A 19,371-nucleotide genomic window follows, 5' to 3' on the forward strand; every position below is an offset into this window, starting at 1 on the left:
CGCCGCGCCCGCGTAACGCCCTTCCCCGTTAACTCTGCCCCGCGTAACGCTCTGCCCCGTTAACTCTGCCCCGCGCTGTTGTGAAGAGGCAGCGTTACGGTCCAGAGCTTGGCCGGCGACCTGAGCGCGACTGAGCACGGAGGGGCAAGTCGTACTGCTCGTCGTTTAGGGACGGCCGGACATGGCCCGGTCCCCGAAGCACCCGCGGTCCTTCGAGGCCAGCCTGGCGGCAGCCTCTCCCCGCGCTGTGCCCGCCGGCTGGCGTCTCGCTGGCGAGGAGAGGCTCGGTGGCTGCAATGGACCAGCTGCGGGCTGCTCGGGCTGCTGCTGGTGCCTACGGGGACACTTGGATGCACTTAAGCAGTAACAAAGATTTTCTCCGTGTTTAGAACTAACCACGACTGCAATGGGAACAGAATCAGTCGTATCCTGCACAAGAAGACGGTGTCTTACACATACAATAGTCTTCCATTGTGCAGTGTTTAGATGTTTTGACGCTAGGGGTTTTTTGTTTGTTTGTTTGCCTTTTCAGTTAGTGTTACGTGGAAAGATCAAAAAAGGGTGATGTACAGATTCGAGAGAAATAAACTTTATTAAATTTATCAGCTCTCATCGGAAATCCTTAATACCATTCTTCAGCTCACAGTATCCCTTCTGGTGCCTGCATTTGCTGCTCTTTACATTTTTAGCTCTGCTAAAAAGAATTAATTAAGGAGATACCACGGATGTGTTAAAGCTAATGAAAGTCACTGGAAAAACAGCGAGCTTCTATTTGACTTTGATGTCACGCTCTAGGCTGAACACTTCGGATTAGGAATTGTTAGGGTTTAGGGTTTACTTTGGAAAACGTGATGCACTGTCATTTGATGGGAAAGTGTATCAAGCAGCTGACTCCTTAATACTAATTTTACCGTGTGAGGATAAACGACAGTTGATCAAGTGTCTGTGTAGATAAAAATTCGTCCAGAATTAGACTATGTTTAGATGATGATTTATTGGTAAACATTGAAGACTAAGATTTTTAAAGTAGAGCATTTAAGATATAATACATCATGCATTTTCCTCTTGCCTTTTTTTTTTTTCTTTCCCCTTTTCTCTTTTCCCTTGCCAGCTAATTCATTTTTCAGCTAGAAAAATACTGATTTGGCATTTCTTTTAATATTCTCTCGCACACACAGACTTGGAGAATGTCCTTTTCTTTATGCAGTACCTTGGGTTTTTTTAACCTCTGCAGGGAAGGAATATGATTATTATTTTCCTTTTAAATTAGAAGTGGGTGTCTTGGGCATTCATCTGTTGCATTGTTGGTATTATATTATAACTGAGTTCTGGTAATTCAGTGAGGAGCACTAAGACTTTTAATTAAATGTTAATAATGTGATGGTGGGACCTTCTAAAACTCACAGTTGAATTCAAGTGCTGGCCTGCCAAATTTTTAAGCCATTTGCTGTCTTCTAAATTTCTTTCTTAAGATCTGTTATAGCTGCTAGGAGGTGCTAGCACTATGTAGATATCACTGTGTTGTCCAGTCAAAGAAGTAATAAAGCCCTCTCTAATACAAAGAAGTTTGAAAAGTCTGACTGCACTGAAATCCTGGGGGATTTTTAACATGTACAAGAATGTTACTAGACCCATGGTTTATACCTTTAGACTTACTTTTGTTTTTCCACTTAATAGTTATTTGGTAATAATCATAACGTCGGATGGTAAGTATTGCTCTCTAATTGTTAGCACCAGTCAGATGTCTGTGGAGAAAATTATGTAACAGAGCTGCAATGCTTTGAAAAACATTATTTGAGACATCACAATGAATTCCCATGTTATTTTTTAGAACAGAACAGTTCAAGAACATTTTGCACCTCAAAGATGAGAACAGTCTGTAATTCTAGGGCTTTTTTTTTTTTTTTTTAATTATTTTTTTATTTTGAAGTTGGTAGAAGATTTACTGCGGTCAGAAACCTGGAGTTAATTTTAAGGGGTTTTTTTAGTTCAGCTACACATGTTGTTTGTTCTTGTGTTGTTTGAACATTAAGTAGTCATGTAGATTTTCTTATAAAATCGAATCAGAAGCTGAAAGGCAAGTGCATTCTGTAACAGTGTTTCTTAAAGGTATGCATAAGTTGCGGTTAATGCAAACTTGCTGCAGTGCTATATAGTGTTCCTTTGGAATCTTGGTTCATCCACTTTCCTGTTGGAATGTGTGAGAATCAAAATAGTAGTAGTTTAGAAAGGAATAAAAAAACTTGCTTTTGATCTCAAAGAATTAATTCTTTTATTAAAAGGTCTAAGTATCTATCATGGTAGAGAACTGGAGCTATATATCTGTGAACAGTGTGAATAGTAGGGACAGGGCTAAGGAACAAACACAGTAAAGTAACTTGATCTATGGTGTCAGCTGCTGACATCAGAGGAGATGACCCCTGGAGTACAGGTGTTTCTCAGCATCTCACAAATCGGAAGTGTAACTTGACTCCAAGAGGTGATGTATATAGGATGCTTATAAAGTTAAGTGAAATTTGTCACTCAAAAGAGAAATGAGGGGTGAATGTCAGCCTAGTGTTAGCAGAATATGACTGGTGCCAGTCTGTTAGACAACGGATGGTGGCAGGTTGGTCAATATTTCTAAGTCTGTAGGTGTAGGTTTTTAAAACGACTTTTCAGAGTTTAGTTCAAAACTGTTCTCTCTGTGTTATCTCATGGAAATGGGGAGTTAGAGGATTCCTTCCCACATACATACACATGTGTATATTGTACACTTTACTCTGAAATGTCAAGAGAGATTGCTAATGGGACATAGTGTTTCACATATTAAGATTGAAGAATGTTGTGTGGACTTAGGTTCTCTGTTTCTGGAGACAAAAAAACCAGATGCTTTGTTAATGTAATCTGTTTAAGCAAAAGTCAAGTTTCCTATTTCTTTATAGGGACCTCTTTGGAGTAAGGTCCCTTTTCAAAAATGAGCAATCCTCCCCTGCTGTAATCTTGATATAGAGAACATTTCCATTATGGTTGATGACATTTAACCATTCAAAACATTCTGCTGGCTTTATTTGGAGAACGGTACTTGTAAGTTATTTAGCTGGTATTGGAAGGAATAATATTGGTAAGTTTGCATTCTGATTTCCTGAGAGAACAAGGCTTAGGCAATTGCTCTGTTTATCAGCTCACCTAAACAAATTTTGAAGCTGTTACCGAATATCAACCAAATTTGAAAGCAGTGTCGAAGTCTTTAAGGTAATCACCGAAAATCAATGGCTATTTGGGAGAAAGATCCCCAAAGAATTTTCTCTTCTGCGAGAGGAAAGGTAGAATTTAGCCATTATCTAGTCCATTCAGTCTGGTTAGTCAACGTATATAGGGCTCTGGCTTCAAGAATCTGACGGAGAATATGTTGGTTCTGGAGGGTAGCCGTCTTACATTGTGCAAAATTCTGTGTATATTTAAAAAAAAAAGGAGTTATTTAATCAAATTTCAGGATTTCGTAACAGGTAACAAGCCTTGTTCACTGAAGGTGTACTGCATTCTATGCGTATTCTTTTCACATTCATGTGCTACTGACTGTTTTTGCAGATAAACTTTTGGTGATCCGGAAATTAGGAGTTTATTTTTTATTATTTTTAAAAATATATGTATACAGACCGATAATCACTTCTAGAAACTATCTTAGATATATTTAGTGCTGCCTGATCAATAGCGGTTAACCAGCCTCAAAATTTGGGAGATGCTGCTCTGAAAAATATGTTGCGATTGCTTGTAGCTTTTAAATTCAAACTTGTTGTCCATGTTATTGTCTTATAGTTTAATAACTGGTTCAGAAAGTGAAAGCAGAGGGTATTAATACATGTTTCAGGTTTAGAATGTGAGAAAGAAAACCATAGTAGTTAAGGGCTGATAACTAAGGTATTAGAAATAGGTAGAATTGCCCAGACTGACTGGAGACATGAATTTATGTGTTTTTTTGTGTACGTGCTTTAATTTAAAATAGCTACAGCCAAACTGAATGAGGTAGGTCTTGTACAAGAATGCGTAAATTTCTCTGAGCAACAAATAGAAACATAAGATGCGCTTTATGTTTAAACCCCTTATTATTTTTTCCTCCTACAAGTTTTTTTACAAGTGTCGTTCTTATTAGGCTTGAAATACTAAAGTCAGAACAGTGGTTCCTTAACCTGTTCCAAAAATCTGCTTTAAAATAATACAGCAAACAATCATTTTTAATTAATTCAGGCTGGAGGAATGAATCCACCCACACATGTTCCAATTCCTTATCCAGCTACTTGGACTGACAGATTTTGGAGATTATAGTATTTTGGAATAAGAGGCAGCATAAATTCCTGATGCAGGGTTTCTTTTTTTTTACCCACTGAAGTCCAGGCTCCTTATATTTGTAGGTCAGGAATGGTGATAGGACACAAAATACATGCAAATGTGAACCAGTGTGCATACTCAATTATCTCCTTTTCTTTAACAACTTTTTCCTTAGATAATAAGCCCTTAACTACTGGGTATTTTTCTTCTGAGTGAGAGTTCTGTTTAGAGTATCTGAGAGTTTGTATCTCACACACTAACAACAGTATAGACCAAATCTTGCTTATGGTTGTAAAATGCAGACAAATATGTTATGTTTGCTGAACGTATATATTGACTCCATCCATGTCTGTGAAACAGGAAAGGGAATTTCTTGATGTTTGCCATTAAAGCTAGTTCATGAGCTGGCTGCTGTTAATGACAACTACATGTTATTTATTTTCTTGTACTGGCTACTGTAAGTTGATAGTTCCTGCTTTTCCACAGTCATGATGTTCTCCTCAATCTAAATATGTAGATAAGAGAGGTACTGAGCAAAATGACAATGATTTTGGACCACTTCTGTACCATGGATAAGGTAGAGATTAGACCTTTTTTTTTTTTTTCAACATTTAAAAAAAAATTATTTTTATTTAAAAAAGCTAAGGTTTCCAGTAAAAGTAACTTGAATTTGTGTGATTTTTGTTCTGAGAAATAACAAAGACCTCACAGGATTCTTGCAAAATTCAAACCAGATAGCTGTTAATACCCTCATTTTTTTCAGTGGTTCAGTCTCCATTTGTTACACCTTAGCATCACAAGGATTTTGCTAGGACTCTGGTCCCTGCCAGATTCCTCTAGCAGACATTATCTTTGAATCAGACCTTGTAATAACATTAGTAAAGCAGCTGTAGCAGTATTATGCCAAAGAACTCTTGTGAAACCTCAGGAAGAATAATGAACGTTCCTGCAGAGTGGATTATCCAAATATCATTGCAACGCCTTGTTCTGTCCCAACTGACCTGTGTATCTACTACTGTCATGATTCATGGATTTAAGATGTAATAAAAAAAATAATTGCCAAACAGTGAACAAAATAGGATTTTAAGAAATTATTTTTATAGCTATATCAATTTTTGTTTAATGGCGGGTGACTATCTTGTTTTTCTTCACCTACCCCAGTGAGTGGGGGCAGTCTTTGAGATCAGTTAGAAAGAATCAGAAGAATTCTTCAGAAAAGTTCAGAAAGTGCCTCTAAACATACTGTGCCTTTCCCACTGCTACAGGAAAATGGAGCAAAGCTGGGGGTTGGCAATCAGGAACTTAGAGGTGGAAGAAAAATAAATCAGAAGCACTCTTTTTCTTGCGCACTTCCAGTGAGAGTTGATTTAGGATTTAATTTGGTTTTCTACATATACACCAGCTCTTCAGATGAACTCAGAGTGTTAGATGCCACTCAGGCTACCGTTAGGTTTCGATGGATGATGCTGAACATGGCAGTGTATTCCTCTGTTTATGCTAGCTGCTCGACAGCCTGTAATCCTGTTCCACAGAAATAGTTGGATAATCTCTATTATAGGGAAATCCATTATATATTAACTTCCCTGACATACATCCTGCACTGAGAATGCAGAATTACTGCTATAAGTTTGTTGCTGAATTAACTTTTAGGCTGGGAGAAAGAATAAATAAATAGCATTATTTGAACATATTACTGTGTTTCTAAATATGTATGATAGAATACTGTGTTGCAATGATAACTATTTTGTGCATTCTCTAAACCTGTCTGCAGTGGTAGGTAATATGAATAGTCTGGCTTTCCCTAAAAGCCGGAGAGCTCTATGAAACAAGAAGAAATCCATGCCTTTTAAAGAACGCAAAATAACGTCAATAAAACATACAGGGCTTTAAAATTTTATATTTGAAACCACCAGGAATAGAACATGAATGTTTGTGCAAATCCCAGAGCTGGTGATTTGAGTGTGGTGCAGTTACACATCTGATTTAGTTCTGTGAATTATGCATGCATTTTTTTGTAGTGGCAACAAAAAGATGATTGCAGAGCATCAGAAGTACACTTTATGTGTTTAACCTTGAGCCATCATTGGCAATAGTGAATTTGTTAATTTTATCTGAAAAAAAATATTTTTGGTACTATTTCATCCCCGTGGATAATTTTTTAGTCACCTTTTATGACAATTGTGGAAAAACCCCAACTATGTATAAGAACTTCCATATGCTGTACGTGGTATAAAACAGAGTATGTTTTTCATTGTTTTTTGATTTTGGTATAATTGGAGAATATTTTCTATTAATCATTCCTTTTTAAAGAAGAATGAGCCCTCATACAAAAAGGTTTTCTTTACCATGGGGAGAAACAAAATATTTAAAAATATATTTGTAATATGCACACTGAATTCTTCTCATAAGCACAGTGTATTTCTACAGTTGGGCACAGCCATCTAAATTGGTTCCATTGTGTTAAGGTTGTGTGTTGTGTGGGTTTAGGGTCTATGTAAGTGTGCTTCTCCCTCCCAGTCACTTTTGGCATGCTTATATAGTAAATATGGCAAATATTTTCTAGATTCAGAGTAGGTGGGAAGCTTTTACATGCATACCCTATAATCACTGATTATGCATGCAGCTTCAGATTCCTCTCCCAGCTGCAGCTTTGACGTGGAGAATAAGGCAGTCGTTTGCCAGCAAAGTTAATAGTTAAATTCTTGTATCAACTTCATAGCTTGTTAACTAGAGGGAAAAAGGCACTGAGCCTGCTTGCCATATTGGTAGGAGTTATTTAAAAGTGACTTAGAAGCTCATAGTTTAATTGCTGAAATAACTTTTGTGGCATAGAAAAGTGATGGGGAAAAGCAGCAGCAATAACAACAATAATCAACATCATCATCAAGAGCTTGAGTCAGTTCTTGGGGACATTAGACACTGTCCCGAAAGGATAAAGTGGAACTCAAGTTGTTACACTGAGTCATTTGTCTATTCATTGAAAATACACCACCTCCTTTGGTAAGTTTTGTTCCTCTAATTGTTTAACTTCTGGCTGTCCTTCTTAGATGATAAACCTGAAGGGATCAATGGATGCAGCTGTGTTCTAATGAATTGATTCTTCATGGTGCTAACAGATCTGTGGCTGTACAGTACTTCGTGTCTACTTATAATATCTATTTGTCCCAAAATATCTACTTAAAACTTATATGATTCAGTTATTTTGCTGGTCTGCTTCTTGCCTTCACCTGTTGTCTTTCATCTTGATTAAGTCCTGTAATATAACTCAAAAGAAAAAAATTACATGTATGTCACTAGTAAGAGAGAGAACAGTACTTGGTTTGGTATGTTAATTTGGACAGGGAGTAAAACTGCATGTATAGTTCTGGGAACAGTGTTTCTATGTTTTTCATTATCTATACAAAATCTGCATTTTAGTAATTTGTGGCTTTTAATTTGACCACATGGCTTATTGATATCTGTGCAGTTTGACCGTGCTCATCTTAAAAACATTGCTTGAGGAACATAAGGTACTTTTTTAGGGGAAAGGTTTGGGAGAGAAGGCTATTTATGTCTGCCTGTAAGAATGAAAATAAAAATAGATATTCTGTGAGATGACTGCTAATAAACTAATTGTTTCAGGAATTAACCTTTGCTGTTATTAAGCTTTGTCTTTGTATTACAGGCTCTTTAGGTTTAAAATAGAAGTGCCATATATACAGAAGGTGATATGGTGCTGGATCACGTGTATAACGTAGTTCAAGAGAAAAATTGTGATGATGAGCAAACTAATGAAAGATATACAGTCATTTCAGACAGCTAATGCCCTCAGGGTTTTGATCTAAACAGCAGATATAGGAGGGTAGAAACACAGATTTATTAAGTTATCTACTCTGAGTATAGGATTTGTTGTTGGTGTGAAAATGTTTGTGGAATTAGCTTAGATTGGTTAAGGCTGATGAGCGGTATCAGCTCAGTAGCTCTAGGGGAAATAGGTATTTGAATCTGAGATTTATGGAAGGGTGTAAAGAACTTGGTGTGAAAGTGCTGGTAGAGTAATGACATTATATAACTGATTGTTGAACAGGTTATATGAACAGCCTCACTGGAGGGGAAATGGAAGCTTGCAAATATGATGCTAATATTTAAAAAGGCCTCACATGCTGAACTTGTAACTATAGGTTTAGAACTGAACACAGTTGTAGACATGATAAAGAATAGAATTAGTAAATACATGGATAAATATGTTGTCCTGGCAAGAGCCAGAGTGGCTTTTGCATATTATGTGGATAAGCCTTCAAAGAATTTGTATTAGACATATTATTAAGGGCTATTATAGTAGCCTAGGATTTTCAGAGGAGTGTTTGAGAATATGCCTGAGTATCTTAACCTATGGTATCATAGAAAAAAAGGGAAGAACTCAATTTATGGAAGAATTCACAAAGGTTTTGATGAGGTATATGACTGTCTAGGATGGAATTAGTCTTAGATCGAACTGATAGATAGGAACATTAGTTATATTGGAAGCTCTTCAGTAATTTGTTTTAATACTAGTACTGGTGTGCAGAACCTTTTCCCTTCAATTAACATGAGAAAATGCAACATTCAATTAAACAGGGTGCACCCAGTTTCTTACGGCTCTGTTATTAAGGATCCAGTAAGTAGCAGGTGTTCTGCCTTATCTAACTGTAAGCTGCTATGAGTCCTCAGGACTTCCAGTTCTACAGACAATCATTTATAAACTCATCAATTGTGAATCTCTCCATCTCTATGGAATATGGCATAATTTTTAGACAGTCTGCTTTAAAAATGGTGAAATCTGTTGCAGCTCCAGTGTAGACTCTGCTTTTAATTTTCTACCTCAGTTCTATGCATTTGTGAAACAAACCAGTTGCACATTTCTCATGCAAAAATACTCATTGTCTCACTTTTCCCTCAGTTGTAAATATTTTCATACGAAGATTTATACCTGGAAACATGAAGAATCACAGCACAGAAAATACCAAGATAGAAAAAGTAAGGCTTGAACAGTTTTGATATAAGTTGTTGCCCTAGCTTGTTGGTAAATGCAAAGTGAAAACAACCCCTACTGTGACGTGCATAAGGTGGGCTTTAACTACTACCTATCTTCCTCTGTTATTACAAGTCTTAATTTATGTTTGTATGTTTATTTATGTTCAGGAAGTTATGATGTGGTAGCAATAACTGAAACATGGTGGGACAACTCACATGCCTGGAGAATAGCAATGGATAGGCTGTTTCATAAAGACAGGGAAAAGAAGAGGTGGAGGAGTCATGCTCTATTTTAAGGAGAACCTTGAATGTATAGAAGTCAACTGCGGCAATTGTGGATGCCCTATTGCATGCCTCTGGGTCAAGATCAGAGGGGTTGTCTCCAAGGCAGATCTTACAGTAGGCATGTGCTACTGACCTCCAAACCAAGATGATAAGGCTGATGAAGCAATAATTCGGTCACTTCAGCAAACTTTGGATCAACAGAATTCTTATAGGTTACTTCAACTACCCAAACACCTCTTGGAAGAAAAATACAGCAGCTTGCATGTCATCCATGAGGTCCTGGAATGCATAGAGGACTGCTTCCTCATGTGCCAGCCAGAAATGAGGCACTGTTGGACTTGCTACTCACAAACCAAGAAAACCTGCTTTGTAGAATCATGTCATTTCGCGATAGCCTTGGCTGCAATGATCACAACATTGTGGCGTTAGGGATACTGCTGAGCATGCTGATGGTTAGTGCTAAGACAAAAGTTTTAGATTTTAGAAGAGCAAACTTCACCTCACTCAGAGCTCAGTTGGGAGGGATTCTGTGGGAAGCTTCCATGGAGGATAGAAGAGCTAGCAACTGCTAGGAGTTTTTAAAGAATTCTCTCCTGGAAGCACAAAACCAGTTCATCCTCTTTAAAGGTAGGAGAAGTAGGTGGAGCAAGAGATCCCTTTGACTTAACTGCGAGCTTCTGAGTCTGCTCAAAACCAAAAGAGAAGCATACCAGAGATGGAAAAGTGGACTAATACCCATTGAGAACTACAAGGGTATTGGTAGGGCATGCAGAGATGCAGTTAGAAAAGCAAAAGCTCAGCTTGAATTGAAATTGGCCAGAGATGTCAAAAATTACAAGAAACGATTCTTCACATATGTAAATAACAAGGAGAAAGAGCAGGAAAATATTGACCTGCTGTTAAACAGGATAGGTGAATTAGTCACCAGCAGTGCTGTATAGGCAGATTTTCTCAAGACTTTCTTCACCTCTGTCTTTTCCAGCACTGTTGGGCCCCCAGGCCTTGGGAACGAAAACCTGGGTCGATGCAAACACAGACCCACTGTCAGTGAAGGAAGAGTTGGTATGTGAGCTATTACAGGAGTTTGACCCCTACAAATTGATGGGTCTTGACATTATCCACCTGAGGGTGTTAAGAGAGCTGGCTGATTTCATTCAAGGCTGCTCTTCATAATCTTTGAGAAATCGCGGAGATTGGGGGATATCCCAGAAGACTGGAAGAAGACTAATGTCACCCCCATGTACAAGAGGGGCTTAAAGGAGGATCCAGGAAATTACAGGCCCATCAGTCTTACTTCAGTTCCTGGGAAAGTCATGGAATGAATCCTCTGGGGGGCTATCACAAGTCAAGTGAGGCACGTGACTGGGAAAAGCCAGTGTGGATTCACAAAGGACAAATCATGCTTGAAAAGCATGATTGCTTTCTGTGACAAAGTAACCTGCTTGATTGATGTGGGGCGAGTTGTAGACACTACCTGGATTCTCCAAGGCTTTCCATATGGCTACCAACAGCATCCTAGAGAAACCAATGCATTGCAGTCTAGACAAGTGGTCTGTGTGGTGGGTGAGGAAATGGCTGACAGACTGCACCCAGAGGTCTTCTTTCTAACTGGCAACCTGTCACAAGTAGGGTCCCCCAGGGATTGATACTGGGCCTAACACTGTTTAATACCTTCATAAGTGATCTGGATGATGGGATTGGGTGTACCCTGATGAAGTTTGCTGAGGATACCAAACTGAGCAGCCTTGAAAGGGAGACCCACCCTGCAGGAAGACCAGTGGAATAATCTCCCCAGGGAAGTGGTGGATTCCTCAACATGGGACACTTTTAAGACGCAGCTGGAGAGGGTGCTGGGCCATCTTGTCTAGAGCATGCTTTTGCCAGAAAGGTTGGACCAGGTGATTCTTGGGGTCCCTTCTAACCTGGTATTCTATGATTCTCTGAAAACAGAGATATTTCTTCTGAGTAACTGTTGCATGGGCTATCAGTTATGTATGGAAGAAGCTGAATGGCTGAATAGTATGTGCCTAAGATTACTTGACAGGCACCCAGGGTCAAATGTGACTGGAGGAGCATTTCTACTGCTCAGGTACATAGCTTTGAATATAGTGTGTGAAGGGCACTTGTTTTAGACTCTACTTGTCCCATAGAATAGAGTTCTTTCTAGGAATTGGAGGGAATTTTGGCTCACAGTCTGAAAATAAGTACTTCCAATTAATTGAAAATTCATTGATGAATTAACCCATTAATTGATCTAAGTACATCTGTAATATACTATTTAGTTTTAAAATGAGTCAACATTATTAAGACAATCTAGAATGAGGTGAAATTACCGTACTCAATCTGTTTAATAAACTCGAGTAATTACTAAATTTCATGTTAAAAAGCCATTATATTCTGCACAGGAGACCTTTAAATCACTTCTGGAGTTAGTTAAAAAATGTAGCATCTGTCTACAGTATGACAGTTCCTGTACAATTATTTTCTGGAAGTGAAACAGTATGTATATGTATTCCCCGCTAAACAAATCCACAGAGAGTCCAAGGAAATAATTTTCTCTCATTCACTACCTGGTTTTCCTTTATGATTGTTAGTTGAAATATATGAGTAAAATACGTTTTGTGGTGTGTACTCATTTTAGTGTGAAAGTTAGGTTTGTTTGAATTTACAGTGAAATTCTTACTGGCTTCCTTGCAGCAAGAATTTCATTCCCAGTCCTTATAAAGGAAGCATACAACCCAGAACATAACATTTTGTTCTGTCTTAATGTTCTGCTGAACATATGTGTAAGCGGTTTAGTTCTACAATGACTGGAAGAACAAGAGGAGCCAGAGGGTCCCAGAGCTGTCAGAATGAATAGTTAAACTGAAGCATTAGCTATAGTTGAAAACTAGGGAGTGAGTCGCTAAGGAGAGCTATTAAGAAGCATTTAGTGGTGCTTCCTATTTAAATGAGGCTTTGTTTCTGTGTTTGTGTCAGCTCCCTTGACTTTATATTGGTACCTAAACTGTGGACAAAAACAATTAGCTTTTAAGATACACTGATTGTGGAAATGGCATGCAAGGGGAAGTTCTTTAAAATTACATATACAGATCCATAGTAATCTCTTCTGTTAGGAATTAAACTTTTCTGTGTCCAAGCTGAGATGTTTTCACTGTTTCAGCTGGGCTCAGCAAACAACTCTTCTAAATCTGAGATGATCAAAATATTTATTGGCATGTCATCAGATGGTATTTCTAGAATCCCTGTCTTCTGTTTCATGAACATTAATCACTCCTACGTGTGCATTTATGAGTGTATATATGTTTGATGAAAAACTTGACCAGTGGTAAATTCAAACAGATAGATAATTCTTTATGTACAAATAATTATTGTCAATTTTACCAGTGCAAAGAAACTTCAGCAAGGGATTCAGCCTTTATTGGATAAAGTGTCTTAAGAAGTAAGCTCAAGGTTTTAGAGGCTTATTCTAAAAGAATTTAGATTCATTTTTATTAGCAAAGCTTAGTGTGTATCTGGCACCTTATTTTAGATTTTAAGGTGGATTTAATGTGTAAGACTGTATTTAGGCTTATTGGACATAAAGACATTTTAAGATACGATGCTTCTCAGCATTAGTTTCCACTAGGTAATACAATTAGCATGAAAGAAAATGAATGTATTTGTTTTACATAATTTACTTTTTTCTTTTTTAATTAGCAAACACACAGAAGCTGTTTTCTTCCTGAATATCTTTGCAGCTTTGTTCTAAAACAAACCCTGAAATTTTAACCTATTTAAACTCTAGTTATTGTTAGTGGATTTTATATCTTACCAAAATCTTCTTGCATATTCTTAACTCAGTTTTTGTCCTGCACCATACAATTGAAGACTTTGGTTTCATCACAATGTCTGTTGCTCTACCTAAGATGCAACATATATGTTTAGAATTACTGCATATTACTAAACTGCATTAAAATTCCAACTGAATTATTTAGGACTTTCAGATTTAGGGAACAGTTTTGAGTGAATCTGTATTTTTGATACTAGACTATGGATATAGTAGTTATAGAGATATAGACAGTGTAGTTTAAAGCAGACAGATTGGCTGCTAGACATGGTCTAGCTGTGGCAGTATAGACTGATTTATTGTAAGGAGAAACAAATAAGGAGACTGTAAATATTCTAATGTACTTTGTTTTTTTTTAAATAGTATTTTTGAGAATATTCTAGACTAGAGTTTCTATTTCCCATCCTTGTAAGAAGCCTTTTGTGTTCCAGTATTATTATTCTTCCGTCACCTTCCATCAGTGGAATGTCTCTTTATAATTTCCATTAAATGGAAATTACTTGTATCTATCTAGAATAGATGTGTGCTTGGAAGATGAGCTAAGCTGTTCTTTCTGCATTCATAATGAAGCTTGTACACTGCTATTTAGATAAGTGCATTGTGCTTTTGGTATAGTGGATGTATAATGGAATACTGAATTGATTATATTATTCTATTAACATTATTGAATCTAGTAGGTTCATGTCTTCTGCTCATAGAAGAAATTATCATTGGATCTGACAGTTTACTTGGTACAAGACCTGAAAGGAAAAGATGAGGTGCACACCCTTGGACAGTTTGTTGTTCAGTCTTCAACCTGATAAAAAGGCTCGAGGGGATTATTTCAGTAGGCCAAGAAACAGAAGTAGTGTTTCTCTTGGAAATATATTGTTGTCTGAGAAGAGCATCTGTAGGTGTGCCAACCTCTGTCTTCCTTAGAAAAAGTGTCAATTTTTTTTTTTTTTGCAAAGGAAGGGTCAATCCTGTCCAGAACGTACTTTTGAAAAATAGTAACATTTCTGAAGACAGGTGCTTTCTGATACTGGATGGTCTATTGGTGCATTCAGTTACTTGAAATTGTGATACGGGATTATTTGTTTTCTTTAAAATCTGTAATTGATCTACTTGAATTATACTGACCCAAATAGAGAGAGGCAGGGGTCAGGTTTCCTTCCCAGATATGAGTATTCCAGCACAGTATTGCATGCATGTCATCATGTAGGGGTATGTATTTTTCAAATATATCCTGTTATTACAATCTTTGTGAATATGGATACCCCCCACAGGTATCAGTTGACTAGATAAATAGCAACATGGCAAATATGTGGTTTTAAAATGTGATACTTTTATTAAGGCAGTCCTCAGTAGTGTGGAGAGGATGGTGAAGCTGGCCATAGAAAGTGCTGTGTAAATAGTTAGATATACTGTCCTTTACTTAAGACTGCTACACTTTCAAAGTTCTTATTCTGCAAATGCTTACATGATCAGTATGGGACTTTTGAAAAATATCCAGTTATTGTTGGCAGAATGCTTTGTGTTTGCAAAGTCAGACCCTTGAAGGACAAGTAATGCATGAAGGATGTAGAAGGTTAGTCGCCTTCTAAATCAGTCAGGTCACAGTATATTTTTTTGTCTTTGCTAATAAACTCTTGCAAACTTGATATTTGAACAACATAAGCAGGAAGTTATAAATTTAAATAGAGGTTAAAAAACAGTGTTCTGGATTTGCATCTGGATTTTGTTACCAGTCTTAAGATGCTACCCAGAGCAACAGCATGCAGCATGGGAAATCTGATAACCCTGTGAATCTTTCAACCTTATGCATTCTAATCTGAGCATGGTTTCCTGTAGTATTGCTGATATGCCAGATAAAACAATCTTGGATCCAAAATCAACCTCTGTTATAAAAGGATGCTCTCTGTTACCCCTATTTGTCCTGTAATCTGTGATTAACTGTTCCCCATCACAAAGGGAAAAACATTATTGTATTCCGTTTTGTGTGTAGACTTGCTTCCAAATGAAAGCAATTGTGGTTTACGTGACTGTTTTGTTCAAGTGCATTTAAGTATTATTTTATGCTACATTTAAATGTAGAAGTACTTTTATTCAAAGCAGCATCTTCAGAGTAACTAACTACTTTCATGTTTCTTCAGTGGCAGTAAAACATTTACTGTGATTTGGCTTGCCCAAAGTAAGTATTTCTTTCTAATCGGTTGAAATTATGTACAATAGATTACATTGTCTATAGAATTAAACTCTTAACAGCAAAATGTGCTGTTTTTTAGAAAAATTGGGAAAAAAAATTGAACAAATAAAATAATTTATTTTGCTGTCTCCAAGTGCTGCATATAATTTTTGGATAAAAATACCAAGATCTGGTTCCTTCCTTTTTCCTCTGCCTGGGCAGACTTCCATCAGAAGTTTATATGTGAGTTCCAAAATCAACATTTCAGTACTACACTGAGAGCACTTTGGTGTCTTTCTGCTCTGAAATATGTAGAGTTACACAATAGCCCCCCCCATCTCACTTAAGAATTTTCATATTTGTAAAGAATCAAGAAAGTTTTGAGAGGAATGATTCTTTGTCTTATGCTGGAAGTGTCTTAACTTTAGATTTCTCCAACAACTCAAAATTCTGGGGGAAGTATCTACCCCAGTTAACATTAGGCATGTAGCTTGATTAGGGAGATATTCTTTCTGTCAATCACTAATATAGTTACTTTGTTTCATACAGCACTTCAGAGTACAAGGCTGAGATGCTCTAATTTGTCTTCTGAAGGAGACTTGCTCTTACCTGAAGAGCGAGATTAACTGCCCTCAGTTAGGCACTTTACTTTCTTGTCAGATACCTTGTGAGAGAAAAAGGGCAGGTGATGAGGAAAAAGCTAATACAAGTGAATAGTGCATTATATAATTAGAAATTGAGACCAATGTGGTATAGACAGAAGAGCAAAGAAAGAGTAGTAATGAGAAAAATATTGGTGAATTTACAATATACCTCTCATGTTGAAAGACTAGGCTAGGCTAGTCTCCATGGCTGAAAAACCATGCTTCCTTTTGTTCTCTGAACCAAATTAATATTCAAGAATTCACAGGAGAGTAGGTTGAGTAAGAAAAGTAAAAATACCTACTCATTCCCTCTCCTTGACTAGTTTGGAATTTGGGCCAGTGTCCTAGGAGGTGGAAAACATGGATTTAAATCCTTCTGGGCAAATATGGATAAATGCTCTGTACTGAAGCTACTCAGTTTGTTTCAGCAATGTATTTCTGAAACCTTACTAGATGTGAGAGAGTGATGAAATTCACAACCCATGTACCACTTGGTGGAGGTGACAGTAACCGAAATCTTAGAAAGTGAGCTATACTTGTAGTATTGCTAAGACTGAAGTGGAAATAACTAGAACTGAAACAAGCCAGAAGCTGAGACCTACTTTCTAAAACTCAAATTTTGCTTTTTTTCTTTAGCACTGTCATTTCTGAGTACTACAGGATGGACATATTTTGTCTATATATTGCTACAAGTGCTGCAGGCAAACAAAAGTTTATATGACATACAAAGTGATATAGCTAAAGTTTTCAGTGGTAAAACTGGTAATAGAAACCAACTATCAATGTCTTCTGTAGCCACTTTATTGCACAGCTGTATTCACTGAGAGACATCATTTAATTTGCTTTATAGCTCAGCTTTTCTGTAAAGAAATTGCATCAGTAAAATATTATTTGCAGCTGTAGTTACGGTTCAGTGATATTAGTTAAAGATTGCTATTATGAAAGGAGGGGGAAGCATATTTCTTGCTCTCATTTTGAAATGCATGTAGGTTGAATTCAGGAAGTAAGTATGATTGTGACTTACTTTGTAAACCCAAGGGGAGATAAAAACAGGAAACCCTCATTCTTTTCATAGTGGAACAGTGTCAAAATGGTAGTTCTCATCCTGTAACAATTTAATCTGATCCAGATAATGAAGACAATTCTGAATGCATATAAATAAATTGTGGTCTCTAAAATATTCCATACGTGGTACAGTGTCAGGGAAGAGAGGATGAGGACATGGCAGCTTTGACAGTGTGAGAACCACATGCCTAGGAACTCAGGATGGCAGAAAGAAGACTTCAAACGTTGCTGTGGGAAGTTTATTGATTGATTTTTTTTCCCAACTACTTTAATTTCTATCTTTCTGAAAAATAAATTAGCCCAAGAAATCAAAATCATATCTGGAACTTGGCTTCTGTATTTATAAGTCAAAGATAGTACCTGAAGCGATGATGTCTTAAAATTCACCAAGATTTTCTGTATTATTGCTAGACCAGCTTCAAGGCATTCAAATTTGCAAGAACTAGGATATAAACCAAATCTACTAGAACACACATCACCAGTAGACAACTTTTCATGGCTATTCCCATATTTTTTTCCCTCCTCTTCCAGTGGAATCTTCTCTTAATAGTTTTATGGGGGGTAGGGAGGGTGTTTAAGATCTAATAGGTTCCTTATAAAGAAGACTGATTTTTAACAAAGGATAGGTTACCACATGTGTCATGAAGCTTTCTGGGGAAAAGTGGGAAAGGGTTCAGTTCTGTTCTCAAATCTCCAACAGCTCAGGATAAGATCAGAATTTTTGGAAACCTGATTTTATGTTGTAAAATAGAAAAGTTGTGTACAGAAATTTAAAAAAGATTGCATTTGTGTAGCATGACAAAACCCGAGTCTTATTGTGAAAGGAGCAGCTGTGATCTCTCTTTTACCTTCAGAGAATAGGTGTGGTTCATGCTTACTACATCACTAGAACTGTATAGTTTTATTTGAAAGGAACTTGGCTATCTTGTCACTGCACTTCAATAAACAAAATACCATGTAGCTGTTTTCCTTTGATAATTTCTCATACTTTCTATCTAAAGCTTAGCCAGCAGAAGATTCTTTGCCTCAGTAGCGTCAGACATGACAAACAACTGTTGTTGGGTAATCCAATTACCCTTTTGAATATATGAATTGCAATTATGCAAGACCTGGAGGTCAATGTTGAATCATGACCACTGTAGAGGATTCTTTTGGTACATGTGGCCTGTGGGCTATCACAATTTAATGCCTTTTCAGCATGCTTAAATTTTTGGCATGTAAAGATTTGAGAAAGGGCTTGAGAATTGGAAGAGGCAGGATTTGTGGAGCCTTTCCTTAAATGCTCTGCAGCATGGGGAACATACATAGTTATCTGATGAGCGGAGAATTCTATGAACATTTTAAAGTAATCTCATTAATACTCCAGATACTTACTTTTATTAAAGCCTTTTATTAGAATATTATCTTTTATATTTGGGTGGAAGAACCACAGTAAAGATTATTTTTTAAAAATATCTAGGTCCTAGTGGTCATGATGAGCAATTTTGGACATTTGGTTTGCTACTTTCACTTCAAAGAGTTCAGATGCTGTTTCAAGATTTTGGAGGGCGCACTGAATTTCTGGATCAGACCTTCTGATGTGGTCTCTTTTCTTGAATGAGGAAAGCTTTAGTTTACATATAAATTTAGCTGGACTCAGAATTCTGAGGCAGGTATAGTTTTGTTTTTCAGAGAAGAAAGATTCATGCTTAGATGCAAGAGTAATGGTCTTGGAGTCCTCCAAGCCCTGCTCCACTAATGCTGTTTTGGTGTTTGGCTAAAGAAAATAAAGGTGACATAACAGCCTTTGTGTCTGTGTGTTCTGCTCACATTGGAAGTCATAAACTCAAGAGGATTTTATCCCTAATACATTGACTTGTTTTTTAGTTTTAAAAAGCTGTGTAGATTTTGGCCTTGCAATTTATTTTTTTTATACTAAAACATGACAAGCAGATGCTGATTGCATCATCTTATATTGCTGGAAAAAAATTATGTTTTTTTCCATGGTGCTCTTTTCCCCTCTTCTACTATCTGAAATTAACTTGAAAATTATTTGGTATATAAATCCTGGATTATATACTCAAAGATGAGGTATGGGAAACCCT

At 37.0% G+C, this 19,371-nt stretch overlaps 1 long non-coding RNA gene across 1 annotated transcript; it reads right to left on the reverse strand.

Moving 5' to 3' along the window:
• Positions 1-1,866: 1,866 nt before the first annotated feature.
• Positions 1,867-11,464, reverse strand: LOC113477767. Its single transcript, XR_003397964.1, has 3 exons — positions 11,361-11,464; positions 3,703-3,706; positions 1,867-1,877 (listed from the first exon to the last, which is right to left on the reverse strand). It is a non-coding gene; the product is annotated as an uncharacterized LOC113477767 (long non-coding RNA).
• Positions 11,465-19,371: the final 7,907 nt, after the last annotated feature.

This window comes from Athene cunicularia (assembly GCF_003259725.1).
Source record: "Athene cunicularia isolate RWA chromosome 3 unlocalized genomic scaffold, athCun1 chr3_part1, whole genome shotgun sequence".
NCBI lineage: Eukaryota > Metazoa > Chordata > Aves > Strigiformes > Strigidae > Athene > Athene cunicularia.